Source organism: Choloepus didactylus, chromosome 21 (genome assembly GCF_015220235.1).
Source record: "Choloepus didactylus isolate mChoDid1 chromosome 21, mChoDid1.pri, whole genome shotgun sequence".
NCBI lineage: Eukaryota > Metazoa > Chordata > Mammalia > Pilosa > Megalonychidae > Choloepus > Choloepus didactylus.
This window is the reverse complement of record NC_051327.1, coordinates 42866949-42885418: the sequence shown is the minus strand read 5'-3', so window position 1 is coordinate 42885418 and position 18470 is coordinate 42866949. Positions and strand designations below refer to the sequence as shown.

The 18470-nt window shown below is 39.9% G+C and overlaps 1 pseudogene; it reads right to left on the bottom strand.

Annotated features, from left to right (window-relative positions):
- Nucleotides 1–3019: 3019 nt before the first annotated feature.
- On the bottom strand, nucleotides 3020–11867 carry LOC119517257 (annotated as a pseudogene).
- Between the last annotated feature and the right edge of the window lie 6603 nt (nucleotides 11868–18470).

Genomic DNA, 18470 nt, shown 5'->3' with positions numbered 1-18470 from the left:
AGAGTTTCCAGAGACCTTGAATAATAAGTACCTGACTTTCTAAAGGAAAAAATGAGTCATTGAGGGAACTAGAATCTACAATTTCATCGAATACAAGGAAAAGAAAGAACCCAATCTGTGTTTGGATTGTAGACCGGAAAGTGAATTCAAATTATTTGAGGCTTGAATATAAAAGAGAGAAAAATATATGTTTCTTAGATGCCTTTTGTTTATATACTAGACTCAGGGTATTTACTTCTTTTACTTATACAAATATTGAATGGTAGCTGATATTTTCTATCCTGCTCTCCCTTCTGTCTTGCCATGGGTCACTGGCAGTGGAGTAGACATCCCTGCCTCTTGCTTTGGCCAATGGAATGTGAATAAATGTGATTATGTGCAAGTTCAGAGCCTAGGAACTGAGAGGCATCCTGTGTTTCTGATCACCCTCCTTGCACTTCTGTCATCTTCCATGAAAGAGCATGCACCAGAGAGCACGTGCAGGGCAGACCTAACCCCAATTTGCAACCTGAAGCAGAGCTGCCCCAACCAACCCACAGGCCAATGAGCAAAAATAGAAACAAATCAATAAATGTATGTAATAAACAAATAGCATTTAATTAATAAGTGTTTTGGTAAACCACTGAGGTTCTGAGGTTGTTCGTCAAGCAGCATTGATGCAACAATAACTGACAGCTATATAAGTGTGAATTAGTGTAAGTTTTTGGATCTGCTCACATTCTACATATTAATGTCATCCTCAGAAAGTCCTTGTTCACGTTTAACGTCTTCTTTAAATTATAAACCACACTAGGATTATACCATAAAATAGCAAAGTATTGTATATCATGTTGTTTCATTTAATTCTCACAACAGAAAATGAACTCCAGAGAGGTAGCATGACTTGTGTAAGATCACACATTGACTAAGGATAGGGCTGGGGCTTGAACGCAAGTGAAATCAATACTAAAACATCCCATGCATATAGAGAACTAAATAAACAGTGATACAAACGGTCCAATGAAATTAAGCTGTTAAGATATTGACAACAATTACTCTCAGGAGACTATTGCCAGATGGAATGGAAAACAAGGAGAATGGCATCGATGTGGTTAGAGAATTGGATTTTCACTGGCAGCCATTTCTTACATTCCTCTGTATTCAGGGAGGAACGTGACATGTTAATGTTATTTGAAAAGCAAACCTTGCATTTCCTGAGGAAATTCTTCCCCTGTGACACCCGGGTGCAGCTCTGTGACCACATAAAATGTCGCAGTAAACAACTCAATATATATTTCAAACGTTAATTGCCTTCCCATACCTTGGAATTTCTCACTGAGCTCACTCACAAGTTTTATTGAGGGCATAAAATTTATTGTGTTGACATACCCTTTAAAGTGCTGAATTCATCAAGGCCAAACCAAGCCTGGATGACATTATGGAGAGTGAGTCAAATTTTTTTTTTATTGGAAGTTTTCCTCCACACTTCTCTTTTACATCACAACCCAAATTAAACCACTGGGGGGGGGAAATGCCAACACTTTTTTAAAGAAATGTAATCATCCTTTTACCAGACACATTAACACAGAACTATAATGAAGCCACATTATCTATTCTAAAGAGGTCTGAGACTCCGCAACCAGACAAAGTGATGATAGTCTGGGCTGGAAATGTCTAAATGTGGCAACCCCAAATCAGAGAAGACCCCTGAGGTTCTTAGATAAAACCATGAGCTTAGAGATTCCACTACAGGACTTTCTGATTTGTTTCAAGAGAGGTTTACTGTTACAATGATTCCCTGAACAGATAGCTGTTCAAAATTTCACCTCTGAGAGGCTTTGCTTGCAGCCCATTTGTTGACAAATGGTGAAGAGAGTATCTCAAAACAGACCCCAAAAGGTAGAAGAAAGCCCAGCCTTCTGTGAAGGGCTTAGCAGAGTGAACAGATAGATGGAAAAGGGAGTAGGGGGCTTCCGGAACATATACACATGGTCCAACAAAATTAAACTGCAAGATATTGACAACAGATACCCCTCAAAGGGTTATAACAACACCAGTGAAACAAATAAATAGCAGAAGAGGTATCGAACCCCCAAGGACAGTAACTGGGAATCACAAATCAGTTTTGCTCCCACACTTACTTAAACACGAATAGTTATTAAGAACTCTGGAGTCACATTGCCTGGGTTCAAATCCCGGCTTCTCCACTTACCTATGGCATCACTTGGAGAAACTTAATTCTTTTCTGTCTTAGTTCCATAGCTACAAAATGGTGATAGTACAATACTTTTCTTACAGATTTGTTACAGAGATAAAAGAAGTTAGCAGCTAGGCACAAGTAAGTGTTTAATGCATGGGCCAGGCAGTGGGAATAAGGTAAGACATAAAATATTCAAGTTTCCTTATAGTAATGGAGATAATCCACTAAACATGCAATTACAATATAATATGAAAAATGCCTAAAAGGCAATAATAAGGGATTGCTATCTGCCCAGATAAATGGTGTCTACCCTACTCATCAGTAGTGAAAGTCAAACTCATACTGACAAACGATCATACCAACCTGTCTCTGTGTGTTAGTTATCTATTGCTGTGTAACAAATTATCCCCAAAACTTAGTGGCTTAACACAACAAACATCTATTATCTCACAGTTTCTGTTGGTCAGAAACCTGGATGCAGCTTGTCTGGGTGCCTCTGACTCAAGGTCTCTCAGGAGGTTGCAGTTAAGCTGTCAGCCAGGGCTGCAGTCTCCTCTGCAGACTCAACTTGGGCGGATCTATTGGCAGGCCCCAGACCTCAATCTTCGCCATGTGGGCCTCTACACAGAACTGCCTTAGGAAATGCAGCCGTTTTACCTGGAGTGAGCCATCCAAGAGAGTTAGAGAACCCAAGATAGAAGCCACAGCCTTTCTTTTTTTTTAAATTTTTTTTGCAAACACTACAAAGATTTAATTTAAAATCATAGTGTCTCAAGGGTGCTCTGCCCTTAGGCACAAATCTAAAAATTCTTTGAGGGGTGTCAGGAAAGGCAAGCAGGGCTATAACCTCGGGGTCCAGCTGGCTAGTGCCTGGCCCTTCAGTTTTCTTCCAGAGGGAGAAAACTTCCAGAGGGCTCTCTGCTGCTTGCAGGGGTCTGGTGCTTCTGCTGCTGGGAACTTGGTCTGCATCAGCTCAGGCTAATCCTTCCCATCCTGAAGAGGGTGGATGGTGGACCAGAATGCTGTCCAAGATGCCAAAGCCCTAGGCCTTCCTGGGGTGCATGTATCAGTCCCTCTCCATGGCCCACTTGATCACCTGCAGGCTCTGTTTGATGTGTTTGGGGTAGATGCTATAGAACCATTTTTTCAGTGTCACAATCGACTTGGCCTGCCATGGGAGGCTCCCGAGGGCTGGTGGGTTGTGATGCAGGAGTTGGGGAGCCAGTGGCGCCTGCCCAAAGAGCCTGTGGAGAAGAGCAGGGAGACCATGCTGGTTGGTGATGCACCACGTCCAGGTGGGGTTCAGGATTTGCTCCAAAATGCCAGGGACAGCCAGGCCTGAGGTCACCCACCACCAGGGCTATTATAGTAAGTGTGGCTGGAATTCATCTTTTTTTTTTTTTTTGGTAAGCAGTTTTATTGAGATATATTCACCTACTGTACAATCCATTCAAAGTGTACAATCAATGGCTGTTAGTATAATCACAGACTTGTGCATGCATCACCACGATCAATTTTAACACATTTTCATTACTCAGAAAAGAAAAACTCCATGCCCCTTAGGAGTCACCTCCTCTCAATCCCTCTATCCTTCCCCAGCCCTTCATAACCACTAATCTAATTCTGTCTCTGTAAATTTATTTATATTTACATTTTATACAAATGGAGTCATACCATATGCAGCACTTTGTGTCTGGTTTCTTTCATTCAGCATTATTATTTTAATAATTGTTTTTTTTATTAGAGAAGTTGTAAGTTTTCAGAAAAGTCATGTAAAAAATACAACGTTCCCATATGCCCCCTTATTGTTGACACTTGGCATTAATGTGGTACCTTTGTTACTACTTATGAGAGAATACTAACAAATTACTGTGAACTATAGTCCATTAGGTGTATTTTTCCCATATACCACCCTGTTTTTAACACCTTGTAATAGTGTCATACATTTGTTACAATTTATGAAAGAACATTTTTATACTTGTGCTATTAACCACAGTCCATTGTCTACAACAGGGTTCATTGTGCTATACAGTCCCCTGTTTTATCTTCTAATTTTCCCTCTAGTAACATACATGACCCAAAAACTTCCCCCTTTCAATCATAGTCACATGCATAATTCAGTGCCGTTAATTACATGCACAGTAATGTGCTACCATCGCCACTGTCCATTACCAAACATTTATAATCCACCTAAAGAGAAGTTCTGCAAAAATTAAGCATCCATTACCCATTCTCTACCCCCATTCTATCTCCTGGTAACTTACATTCTACGTCCTAACTCTATGAGTTTGCTTATTATAATTAGCTCATATCAGTGAATTACTTTTTGTGTCTGGATATTTCACTAAAAATAAGGTCCTCAAGGCTCATCCATGTTGTCGCATGCTTCAGGACTTCATTCCTTCTTACAGTTGAATAATATCCCATTGTACGTATATACCACAGTTTATCTATCCATTCATCGGTTGATGGGCACCTGGGTTGCTTCCATCTTTTGGCAATTGTGAATAATGCCGCTATGAACATCGGTGTGCAAATGTCAGTTCGAGTCCCTGTTTTCAGTTCTTCTGAGTATGTACCTAGTAGTGGGGTTGTTGGATCATATGGCAATTCTATGCTTAGCTACATGAGGAACCAACAAACTGTCTTCCACAGCAGCTGCACCATTTTACATTCCCACTAGTAGTGAATAAGTGTGCCTCTTTCTCCACATTCTCTCTAACACTTGTAATTTGCTGTCTTTTTTAATACGGGCCATACTACCACGTGTGAAATGATATTTCATCGTAGTTTTGATTTGCATTTCCCTAATAGCTAGTGAAGTTGGGCATCTTTCATGTGCTTTTTGGTCATTTGTATTTCCTCTTTGGAAAACTGTCTATTCAAGTCTTTTGCCCATTTTTTAACTGGGTTGTTTGTCTTTTAATTGTTGAGTTGTAGGATTTCTTTATTTATCTGGGTATTAAACCCTTACTGGATATGCGGTTTCCAAATTTTTTCTCCATTCAGTAGGTTGCCTTTTCACGTTCTTAAAAAAGTTCTTTGAAGCACAAAAGTTCTTAATTATGAAGAAGTCCCATTTATTTTATTTTTTTTTTCATTACTCATGCTTTGGGTGTAAAGTCTAAGAAACCATTGCCTACCACAAGATTTAAAGATGTTTCCCTACATTTTCTTCTAGGAGTTTTATGGTCCTGGTTCTCATATTTGGGTCTTTGATCCATTTTGAGTTAATTTTTGTATATGGTGTGAGACATTCTTTTGCATATGGATATCCAGCACCATTTGTTGAAGAGACTATTCTGTCCCAGAATACCCTATTCTGGACTTGACAGCCTTGTCAAATATCAATTGGCCATAGATGTGAGGGTCTATTTCTGAACTCTCAGTTCAATTCGATTAGTCAATACATCTGTCTTTATGCCAATACCGTGCTGTTTTGACCACTGTGGCTTTGTAATATGCTTTAAAATCAGGAAGTGTCAGACATCCAACTCCATTCTCCTTTTTCAATATGTTTTTGACTATCTGGAGTCCCTTACTCTTCCAAATAAATTTGATGATTGGCTTTTCCATTTCTCCAAAGTAAGCTGTTGGAATTTTTATTGGGATTGCATTGACTCTAAATCAATTTGGGTAGAATTGACATCTTAGTGATATTTAGTTTCCCAACACCTGAAAACAGAATGTTTTTCCATTTATTTAAGTCTTCCTTGATTTCTTTTAGCATTGTTTTTTAGTTTTCTGTGTACAAGCCTTTTGCATTCTTGGTTAAATTTATTCCTAGATATTTGATTCTTTGGGTTGCTATTGTGAACAGAATTTTTTCTTAATTTCCACCTCAGCTTGTTCATTACTAGTGTACAGAAACACTGCTGATTTTTGCATGTTGATCTTGTACCCCGCCACTTTGATGAACTTGTTTATTATGTCTAGTAGTTCTGTTGTAGATGTTTCAGGACTTTCTATGTATAGGATCATGTCATCTGCAAATAGTGTAAATTTTACTTCTTCCTTTCCAATTTGGATGCCTTTTTTTCTTGCCTAACTTCTCTAGCTAGAACATCTAGCACAATGTAGAATAACAATGATGACAGCGGGCATCTTGTCTTGTTCCATATCTTAAAGGGAAAGCTTTCAGTCTTTCATCATTGAGTACCATGTTACCTATGGGGTTTTCACATATGCCCTTTATCATGTTGAGGAAGTTTCCTTCTATTCCTGTCTTTCAAAGTGTTTTTGCAAAGAAAGGATGCTGGGTTTTGTCAAATGCCTTTTCTTTGTCAATCAAGATAATCACATGGTTTTTCCCCTTCAATCTGTTAATATGAAGTGTTACAGTAATTGATTTTCTTGTGTTGAACCACCCTTGCAAACCTGTGATAAAACCCATTTTGATCATGGTATATAATTCTTTTAATGTACTGCTGGATTCGATTTGTCATTATTTTGTTGAGGATTTTTGCATCTATACTCATTAGAGAAATTGGTCTGTAATTGCCTTTTCTTGTAGTATCTTTATCTGGCTTCAGTATTAGGGTGATGTTGACTTCATAGAATGAGTTAGATAATGGTCCCTCCTCTTCAATTTCCTGGAAGAGTTTGAGTGGGATTGGTAGTAATTCTTCTTGGAATGATTTGTAAAATTCACCTGTCGAGACATCTGCTCCTGGGCTTTTTTTTTAATTGGGAAGTTTTTGATGATGATTCAAGCTCTTTACTTGTAATTGGTCTGGTCAGGTCTTCTACTTCTTTTAAAGTCAGTGTGGTTCACATGTTTCTAGGAATTTGTCCATTTCATCTAAGTTGTCTAATTTGTTGGCATAAAGTTGTTCATACTATCCTCTTATGATCCTTTTTATTTCCATGGGTTCAGTAGTCATGTCCCCTCTCTGATTTCTGATTTTATTTATTTGCATATTCTCTTTTTTTTTTTGTCAGTCTAGCTTAGGGTTTGTCAGTTCTATTGATCTTCTCAAAGAACCAACTATTGGTTTTGTTAATTCTCTCTGTTGTTTTTATATTCTCAACTTCATTTATTTCTGGTCTAATCTTTGTTATTTATTTCTTTCTGCTTGCTTTGGCATTAGTTCACTGTTCTTCTTCTAGTTCCTCCAGGAATGCAGTTAGTTCTTTGATTTTTTCTCTTTTATCCTTCTTTAATGTAAACATTTAAGGCTAAATATTTCCCTCTCCACACTGCTTTCATCTCATCTGATAAGTTCTGATATGTTGTATTCTTGACTTCTTTTGCAATTTCTTCTTTGATCCATTTATTGTTTAAGAGAGTGTTATTTAACTTCCATGTATTTGTGGATTTTCCAGTTCTTTGCCTGGTATTGATTTTCAATTTCATTCCATTATCATCAGAGAAAGTTCTTTATATAAGTTCAGTCTTTTTAAATTTATTGAGACTTGGTTTGTAACAGAAAATGTGGTCTACCTAAGAGAATGATCCATGCGCACTTGAGAAGAATGTATATTCTCCTGTTTTTGGAGTGCAATGTTCTGTATATGTCTGTTAGGTCCAGTTCATTTATCATATTATTCAACTACTCTATTTCCTTATTGATCCTCTATCTAGATGTCCTATCTATCAATGAGAGTGATGTGTTGAAGTCTCCAACTATTATTGCAGAGATGTCAATTACTCCCTTCAGTTTTGCCAATGTTTGCCTCATGGACCTTGGGGCACCATGGTTAGGTGCATAAATATGTATGATTATTGTTTCTCTTTGGTGGATTGCCCCTTTTATTAACATATAGTGTCATTCTTTGTATCTTATAACAGTTTTGCATTTAATTGTCTGATATTAGTATAGCTACTCCAGCTCTTTTCTGGTTACTGTTTGCATGGAATATTTTTTCTAACATTTCACTTTCAACTTCTTTGTGTCTTTGGGTCTATGGTGAGTCACTGTATACAGTATATAGTTTGATCATACTTTTCTATCTGTTCTATCCATTCTGCCACTCTGTGTCTTTGATTGGGGAGTTTAAGCCATAAGCATTCAGTGTTATTATGTAAAAGCAGTACTTACTTCAGCCATTTTATCCTTTGATTTTTCTAAGTCATATCTTATTTTTGTTTCTACTTTTACCATTTTGTTACCCTTACTGATAATCTTCATTTCTACACTCTACTCCAAGACTCTCCCTTCTGTCTTTTCCTTTCAGCCTGCAGAGCTACCTTTAGCAATTCTTGTTGAAAAACAAGATCTCTTGTTGTCAAACTCTCTTAGTTTCTGTTTATCTGTGAATATTTTAAACTCTCCCTCCTTTTTGAAGGAAAGATAAAGAATTTTGGGCTGGCAGTTTTTCTCTTTCAGTATCTTAAATATATCCTACCATTATCTTCTTGCCTCCATGGTTTTTGATGAGAAATTGGCACTTAGGCTTATTGGCGTTCCCTTATTTGTGATGAATTGCTTTTTTCTTGCTGTTTTCAAGATTCTCTCTTTATCTTTGGCATTTGACGTTCTGATTAGTATGTGTCTTGAGTAGGTCTATTAGGATTTATTCTGTTTTGGAGTGCATTGAGCTCCTTGGACATGTATATTTGTGTCTTTTATCAGAATTGAGAAGTTCTCAGTCATTACTTTCTCAAATATTCTTTCTACCCCTTTTCCCTTCTTGTCCCCTTCTGGGACACCCATGATGTGTATGTTTGTGAGCTTCATGCTGTCATTCAAATCCCTGAATCCATGCTCAGTGTTTTCCATTTTTTCTCTATCTGTTCTTGTCTGTAAGATTTAGATTGGCCTGTCTTTTAGTTCACTGATTCTTTCTTCTGCCTGTTCAAATTTGTTGTTGCATGCCTCTAGAATATTTTTAATCTCTTCTGTTGTGCCTTTCATTCCCATGATTTCTGTTATATTTCTTTTTATACTTTCACATTCTTCTTTATGTTCTCCCAGTGTCTTCTTAATATCTTTTATCTCTTTAGCCATATTTTCCTTCATCTCCTTGAATTGTTTTGGGAGAGTTATTTGAACATTTTTTTATTAGTTGTTCCAAATTCTTTGTCTCCTCTGAATTTTAAATTTGTGACTTTGACTAGGCCATAACTTCCTGTTTTTTAGCGTCACTGTAATTTTTTGCTGATATCTAGGCATCTGATTATCTTGATGAGTTTACTCTGAAGGTCAGTTTTTCTCTCTTGTCTAGGATTTTGTTTATTGGCTTTGTATTAAGGCTCTTCTTTGGCACTTTGTTCTACTTATTCTAGACCTTTAGACTTGCCTGTGTCTAACTCATCAGATTTTTTCAGCTCTTCTTCATCTGATCCTTGCCCTGGATATGCAGAACAATTTTTAAGATTGCAATGTTTGTGCAATTGTTTCACCTCCAGGAGAAAGCTTTTTTCCTCTGTTCATTCTCCAGGAATCTTGATCTGTTCTGTTTTGTCTTTTATTTTTTTGTGTTTTTCTGCCTCTATAGTTTTTATTTATACTCCTTTCATTGTCTCTACTGCTTTTGCCTGGAGGGCAAAGCCTGGGAGGAGGGTCACCATGGAAAGGACTTTCCCAAGTCAGCATTACCCAGCCAAAACAGTGCCAGGAACCCACGAAGGGAGTGCAGACCAGTTCCAAAGAGCCCTGCAGAGAGGGTCAGCTTCCCCAAGCCTTAAGAAGACCCTATGTCTTTAAATCTCCACCACTGCACCCCATCAGAGACAGGGTCAAAGCAATGGCCCATGGCCATCCCTTTCTGGGACAGGCTGAAATAATCACTCAGAGCCGTGACCCTGCAATCTGAATTAACCAATCAAAAGCTGAGATCAGTGCTCAAGCATGCTCCCACCCCCAACCCCTAGTCTTGGGGAAGTCAAGTTCCATATCCCTCTCCATCCACAGCTGCCAGCCAAGGAACCAGGGACCAGACCCAGAGGTGGCCTGCCTGGAGACTGGGGGATGGGCACTGGTAGCCACTGCAGAGTGCATTAATCATAGTTCTTTAACCCAGTTTCTCAGCCCCTTTGTCCCACTCTTCCCTGGATGCTGTCCGGTGCTCCCCTGACCTCCAGTATCCCAGAACAATTGTTTCAGACAGTTCCTACCTGTCCCACTAGCTGTTTTAGAGGAGGAATGAGTCCAGGAGCTCCCTACTCTGCCATCTTCCCTGGAAGTTCCCCCAAAGGGCTTCTTGTTGCTGTGCAACTGCAGGAACAGGAGCTTTGCACTAACCAGGCTGGCAAGGCTGTCACTGATGGACTCATCATGCACATGATTTACTCCGGCAGCAGCGGCAAGTAGATGTCATAGGTGAGCTCAAGAAACCCTGGAGAGGAGAAATGGGGATGGAGGGAGGGGGTGGCTGTGCCACTGGAACCGAGCCCCTAACGCAAGTCCCTGCCACAGTCTTTTTTATAACTTAATCTCAGAAATAATATCCCACCACTTCTGCACTGTTCTATTTATTAGAAGTGAGTCAGTAAGTCCAGCCCACACTCAAAAGGTGGGGATTAGACACTGGTATGAATGCTTGATACAGGGCTCATTGGGGGGGCATCTTACAGGCTACCTACCACTCTCTGTTGGATCATTTTAAGATGTTTGGAAAGAATTTAGCAGAAGCACATGAAGGAAATTAGAAAATTTTCTGGTGAGTGTCCTTTTCACAAACCCCCAAGTTAAAACCCCAAAGAAGGAGAGAAGTCAATCAATCCATTAATCAAGTACCCACTCAAATTCTCAAAGAGGCCTCCTGTGACCCCATGTTAGCATTGTCCCTTCTCTAGTAATTAGCATTCCATTAATTTGTTTTATTATATGGCATATTCTTATTTGCTTCTTTATTGTCTTTTTCACCACTGTGTTGCAACCACCATGAAGGCAGAGGCCTTGTCTATCTAGAATCTCTAGCACACAGTAAATATTTATCAAATGACTGCCAGGTTCTCTGTATGAACAGGAGGCATATCTGACCTCGACATTCCTGAAATGTGCTTAGGAAGACAAGGGGAACATATGGGAAACAGTAAGAAATCAGTGACTGCCATGATGTTTTCTTTCATTGCAATCTGGCTAGGAAACCGAAGAAGCCACTGGAGGTAGAGGAGTTAGTGAACTTTTAGTGAAGAAGGCAAAGCTCAGCAGGAGCTTGGGGGCAGTCTGGATTCAGGAAGGCAGAGAGATGGACTCTATTTAAGGGGGTATAAAGGATGGTGAGTAGGAGTTGGATAGGTAAAGCAGGATCAGATTCAGAGAGCTTGCAGAGCTAATTGCAGACCTGCAGAGAGCTGAACGTCCACACCAATTCATTACCAGTGGCCTGGCCAGCTGATACACTGAGGCTGGTCTCTCTGTGCACTGATTAACAAAAAGATTAACAAAGCATTGACAGTGCCAGGCTTTTCCCAGGTGTCTCCAACAATGTGCCCAAATGAGAAACACCGCGTCTCTGGCAAACCTAGAGATCCCTCTCTCTTGGAAAGAATTCTCTGCCAATTCATCATTCCCCTGGCATGAGTAAACATCCCTGAAGACAATCTAATTCCCTTTACTCTAATTTTGTGTTCACCCAGCAACCTGTTGATGAATAATTACACTGCTCAGGGATTTCCACAATGGGTGGAGCACCCACCCTTGAACCCATTGCTCTGGCTGGGGGGATAGAGTTCTCCAATGAGCCAGGCCTGGGAAATGTGGTCACACTGTTGCCACAGAGTAAGGGCAGCAACAGCCATGACAAAGCTTCATGATCTAGAAAGTGAAGGACCCTGGTGCCCCAGAAGAAAATTGGGGTGCTTTTGCCCAACAAAGGTGAAGGATCCTGGGAAGACAAAAACAGTCGTTTACTACACATAATATCCCAAGCTGTCCTGAGCAGATCACATTGGATTTCTGAGTATAGCCCTTGGTTTCTCACCTTATGAGGTTTCCCATGCTGAAATGAGGACTGTGTGGAAGAATGGAGCTTGTTTAAATGAGAACTCTATAGGACGCCAGTACCTATCAACTATCCTCTATAGAAAGGTAAATGCTATTAGTGGTTGTATGTCTCCAAAGAGTAGCTTCAGGGATATTGTAGGCACTCAATAGATGTTTGTTATAAAATGGCAGAAATCAAAGAGGGGGTAAAAACTCTTAAAGATTAAAAAAGATTAAAGACCATTTGTGTACAAGCCTTTATATGGACAAATGTTTTCTATTCTCTTGCGTTAATTCCTAAAAACACAATGGCTAGCTCCTATGGGAGGTGTATGTATTATTTTCCTGCTGTAACAAATTACCACAAATTTAGTGGCTTAAGACAACACAAATGTATTATCTTACAGTTCTGGAGAACTTAAGTCAAAATGGGTTTCACTGGGCTAAATTCAAGATGTCAGCAGAATTATTCTGAAGACTCGGGGGGAGAACATATTCTCTTGCCTTTTCCAGCTTCTAGAAGTGACCTGAATTCTTTGGCTCATGGGTCCTTTCTCCATCATCAGTGTCAGCTGTGCAGCATCTCCCAGTCTCTTTCTAATCCTCCCACCTATTTCGTAAGTACCCTCTTTCTACACTGGGCCACCCAGATAATCCAAGATAATCTCCCCTTCTCAAGATCCTTAATCACATCTGCAAAGTCCCTTTTGTAAATATTCACAGGTTCTGGGGATTAGGAGTCAGACATCTTGGGGAGGCATTATTCTGCCGTTTACAATGTATATTTAACATTTTAAGAAACTGCCAAACTTTCTGAAGTGTTGTACCATTTTACCTTCCCACCAGCAGCATATGAGCATTCCAGTTACTCCACATCTTTGCCAAACCTTGGTGTGGTCAGTCTTTTTAATTTTAGCCATTCTAATAGGTATACGAGTATCTCACTTGCAGTTTTAATTTGCATTTCCCCTAATGATTAAAGATGCTGAAAAAGTATCTTTTCAGGTGCTTACTTGCCATCTGTATACCTTCTTTTGTGAATTAGCTATTCAAATTTGTTGCCCATTTTTTAATTGGGCTGCTTGTTTACTTATCAAATTTTGAGAGTATTTAAAATATACTCTGGATTCAAGTCCTTTATCAAGTCTATGCTTTATGAATATATCTCCCAGCCTGTGGCTTCTCTTTTCTTTCTTTTAACAGCTTATCTTTGAAAAATCTAGTTTATTGAGGTAAAATTCACATAGCATTCTATTAACCATTTTAAAGTGAACAATTCAGTGGCATTTAATAGATTCATAGTTCTGTGCAAACACCACCTCTCTCTAATTCCAAGACACTTCCATTACTCCAAAGTAAAACCTCTTACCCATTAAGCAGCACCTCTGGACACTAACAATCTGGGTTCTGTCTCTGTGGTTTTATCTATTCTGTTATTTCAGATAAATGGAATTATACCATATGTGACCTCTTGTGTCTGGCTTCTTTCACTTAGCATAAAGTTTTGGAGGTACATCCGGGTTGTAGCATGTGTTATTACTTCATTCTTTTCATGGCTGAATAATGTTCCATTGTATGGATGTACCGCAATTCATCCATTCATGGGTACTTGGGTTGTCTCCACCTTTTGGCTATTGTGGATAGTGCTGCTATGAATATGTGTGTACAAATGCTTGTTGGAACACCTGTTTCCAAATTTTTGGAGTATTATGAGTACTTTTTAAAGTACATGCTAAACTACTTAAGTGAAAAAAGGGAAGAAATAGTTAAAAGATAATGTAGGAAAAGAGAGGGTTTCCAGCTTCTTATATGTGGAATTCCTCTTTTGGCCATTCTTAGCCCTTTGGGGCCAGAAAGGGATCCTCTGAGAGGCAGGTAGAGGGTGGAGATGAAATAAGTTTGGCCACTTGCTAATAATCATCAGAGCTGGAAGATGGGCACATAGGGGTTCACTATACTATTCTCTCTACTGTCACATCTATTCCAAAACTTCTGTCATAAAAACTTAGAATATTTAAAAGTGTTTAAATGAAGAAGGCATATTTTAACTCAATACAAGGTTGACATTTTCTAAAAGCAAAACCATTCTGCAAATGGAATCATCTGCCTTAGAATATAGAGAGTTGGCTGAAATAAAACAGGAGATGTTTAGACACCAGAGGATCCTTGTCTTAGTTTGTCATGGCTGCTGTGACAAATAGCACACACTGGTTGGCATAAGCAAAAGGAATTTATTTTCTTATGGTTTGGAGGCTGAAAGTCCAAAATCGAGGTCTCAGCAGGCCAGGCTTCCTCCTGGGGTCTGCAGGGCTCTGGAATCGTTGGAATTCCTGGGTTGCATCCCTGCCTCCACCACCTGGTGATCCATCCCCTTGGTTTTCTCGCATGGCTTTCTCTGACTGATTGCGTACGAATTTCCTCTGCTTTATAAGGCTTCCAGTCACATGGATTAAGTCTCACCCTGAGTCCACTTGACCTCATGCAAATAAGATCTCCAGAGATCCCATTCACAGATGGGTTCCCACCTTAACTAAAATGACACTTTCAAAGATCCTATTTACAAATGAGTTCACACCCACAGGAGTGCAGATTAAGACTTGAACATATCTTTATGGGGGGCATGGTTCAATGCCAACAAGCCTTTATGAGGGATGATATAAAGCAGAGGCTGACATCTACAGCCTGTGGGACTTCTGCCCATGAGATGAGGATGCTTTTCTATACATTTTTTTAATGGTTGAAAAAAATAAAAATCAGAATAATATTCTCTGACATGTGAAAATGATATGAAATTCATATTTCAGTGTTCACATATAAAGTTTCATTGGAACACAACCATGCTCGTTCACTTATATATCATCAGCATTCAGCAGCAGGGTTTAGTAGTTGCAACAGAAACCTATGGCCTCTGAAGACTAAGCTATTTACTATCTGGTCCTTTACAGGAAAAATCTGCTGATTCCTGATATAAAAGATATTGAACCCTGGGGGTTTTTCCTAAGTAGACTATATTCCAGAAATGAAGAGAAGTAGGAGTGGAAAAAGCTGCAGAATGAGCCCAGATTTAGGCTCTGTCTCTCTCTCACCAAAAAGGATCCCCGATTAAGAGGAAGACATTATGCACTATTCTTTGCAATAAGTGCATTGCCATTTCTAGGAACACCACTAAGGAAGGGGTGCAGCAGGTGGTTTGGGGTTTGCCTTCCAGCCTCAGAGCTCAGAATCCTCTTGCTGTGGACATCCTGTGGGTCAACATCTATGTTTAAAGAGCAGGGTGCCGTCGTAGCCCTGATCACTGTCTGGACCACTCATGTGTTAGATCATTTGTTCATCTGTTTCCCTGAATCGAATCTAAACTCTATGGGGAAAGGAGCTGGGCTGTCGTGTTCCTGCTATATCCCACTTGTGGAGCAGAGCCTGACCCACTGCAGACCTTCAGTTGATGTACATTGAGGGAATGAATGCAAGGGAAGAAATGAATCATAAAGGAAGCATCATCAAATAGAGAATGAGTGAAAGTCATGACAATGCATCTTAGGAATAAAAAAATAGTTTTCTTCTTGCATAATGAAAGCAATCTTTATTCCCTTTTGAGGTTTCTTCACACGTGTCGAAATAGAGCACCTGGAAATATGAGTATTGAGAGGATTTTGCCTACTGTGATTTCTGCACAAATCAGAATTAAGCTCAACTCTCTCTCCAGAAGGCAGCAACTGTTCAGAGTTAATCACAGAACTCTTTGTGATGAGGATTGGTGTGCCTTGATTAGCTGTGTGACCCTGAGCATGTGATTCAACCTCTCTGTTCTTTGTGTGTCAAAACGGGGGAGTTTTATGGGATGGTTGTGAAAATTAATTGAAATAATAGATGTGAGACAGCTGGCACAGAGCCTGGCACTAAAACTTCATTTCCATCCTCTCAGTGATGCAGTCCTTCTCTGCCCTCTATATGAAAGAGCTTTGGAAACTGAAGTGCTACAGAAAAAGATTCTGATTTGATGAATCTGGAGCCAGAATTCCTGGATTTGAATCCCAGTTCTGCAAGCCATGTAACCTCAGGCAGCCTTCATCATCCCTCGTGCCTCTATTTCCTCATCTGAAAATGGGGGTGAGAACAATCATTCTAACTCCCACATAGGGATGTGTGAGCATTAAAAGAATTCATCAGTGTAAGCTCTTAGGAGAGTATCTGCACATAGTAATTGCTCAATAAAAGTTAGCTAGCAGATGTGCTCACAAACATTGAGGACTGGTGGTTTGATATGCCAAACCCTCTGTCACAGGACTTGCCCTTGGGAAGCTTGTTAGTGCAAAGGAGAGGCTAGGCCTGCTTATAATTGTGCCTAAGAGCCTCCTCTTGAATGCCTCTTTGTTGCTCAGATGTGGCCTTCTCTCTCTAGCTAAGCCAACTTGGCAGGTGAAATCACTGCCCTCCCCCCTATATGGGATCTGACACACCTAGGGGTGTAAATCCCCCTGGCAATGTGGAATATGACTCCCAGGGAGGGATCTAGACCCAGCATCATGCAATGGAGAACATCCTCTTGACCAAAAGGGGGAAGAGAAATGAAACAAAATAAAGTTTCAGTGGCTGAGAGATTCCAAAAGGAGCCAAGAAATCACTCTGGTGGGCACTCTTACGCACAATATAGATAGCTCTTTTTAGGTTTTGATGAATTGGAATAGCTAGTAGTAAATACCTGAAACTATCAAACTACAACCCAGTAGCCTTGAATCTTGAAGATGATTGTATAACAATGGAGCTTACAAGGGGGTGACAGTGTGATTGTGAAAGTCATGTGGATCACACTCCCCTTTATCCAGTGTAAGGATGAATGAGTAGAAAAACGGGGCAAAAAAACTAAAGAAAAAATAGGGTGTGTGTGGGGGGGATAAATTTGGGTGTTCTGTTTTTACTCTTAACTTTTTATTCTTACTTTCAGTCTTTCTGGTACAAGGAAAATGTTAAAAAAATATTTCGGGGTGATGAATGAACAACTATATGATGGTAATGTGATCAGTGGATTATAGTGATGGCTTTCCGTCTTCCAAAATGGGCCAAGTTTCCGTGAAGTACAGGTGAAACCAGGATCCCAAGCTTGAGGAAGACATAATTTTGGGATAATTGAGGGGAGAAGTTTAACTCCAAGGGATCAAGTAACTCCCAAATCGATTCTACATTAAAAGTACTCTCTTTTTTATTTATAGGAAGCAGCGGTTTGTGAGGAGCTGTGTTTATTTCCCAGAAATTTAAAACCAAGCACATCACAGATGGGATGGCCTAATCCTGCCCTGCACAGGTATCTGGTTGTGAGAAAGAGATACTATCAGCCAATCTAAAATTGTGGTTTTATAATCTACTGTTTGAAAATGGAAGGCTAAAAAGACCTTTTCTAAGAAGAGAAGTATTTCCTAGTTTAAAATTTAAAAGGCTGATTCATAAAATCCATTCACAAGGCACTCTCTGCATAATGCTTTTTTTCTGTCCAAAAAGTTACTCATATGAGGTTAATGCTGAGTAATAACAGCTGATGTTTATTGAGTGCTTGCTATGGTCAGAACTCTGTACTGTCATTTATATGGTTATTTCATCATCATAAGCACTTTAGGAAACACCTGCTGTCATTACCATCCCCATTTTGTACATGTGGATACAGAAGCTCAAAGAGGAGACACAACTTGCCTCAAATAACACAGCTCCCTAAGTGGCAATGCTGGAAGTTAAGCCCAAATAGGGTTGCCAGATTTAGCAAGTAAAAATACAGGGCACCTCTTGCATAGAATACACTTGTACTAAAAAATTATTCTTCGGCCCGAAATTCAAATATAACCGGGCATCCTGTATTTGATCTGGCAACCTGGAATTTAGTAATTTGAGCCTGGAGCCCTCACTCAGAGTCACTCTGCCTGTGGTTCTCAAAGTGTGGCCCCCTGACTGGCAGCATCAGCATCACCTGGGAATTTGTTTGAGATGCAGACCCAAAGAATCAGAAACTCTAGGGGCGGGCCCCAGCAATCTGGGTTTTAGCAAGCCTTCTGGGTGATGCCAATGCACACACAAGTTTGAGCACAGCTTTGGAACGCTCTACACCCATCACCATATTCTAAGGTAAGTAGCAACACAGTCGAGCTGAAAATCTGGCTCCTGAACCTGAGTCTCAGCATTTTCCCATGACTCCATATCTCCCCTTCATCTCTTCTTGTCTTCTTTCCCCTGACAAGTCCTATATACATCAACCTCAGATTCTCAATACAATCTTTAACAACCTGCTTGTCTAATCACACACCCAAGTTTGTCCAGAACTATTTTGTGGGCCTTAATTTATTCACTCATCCATCCTTTCAGGCACTCAGTCATTCAACAAAGCCTTATTAAGTGTCCATAACACAGCAGGCTCCATGCCGGGCACCCACCACAGT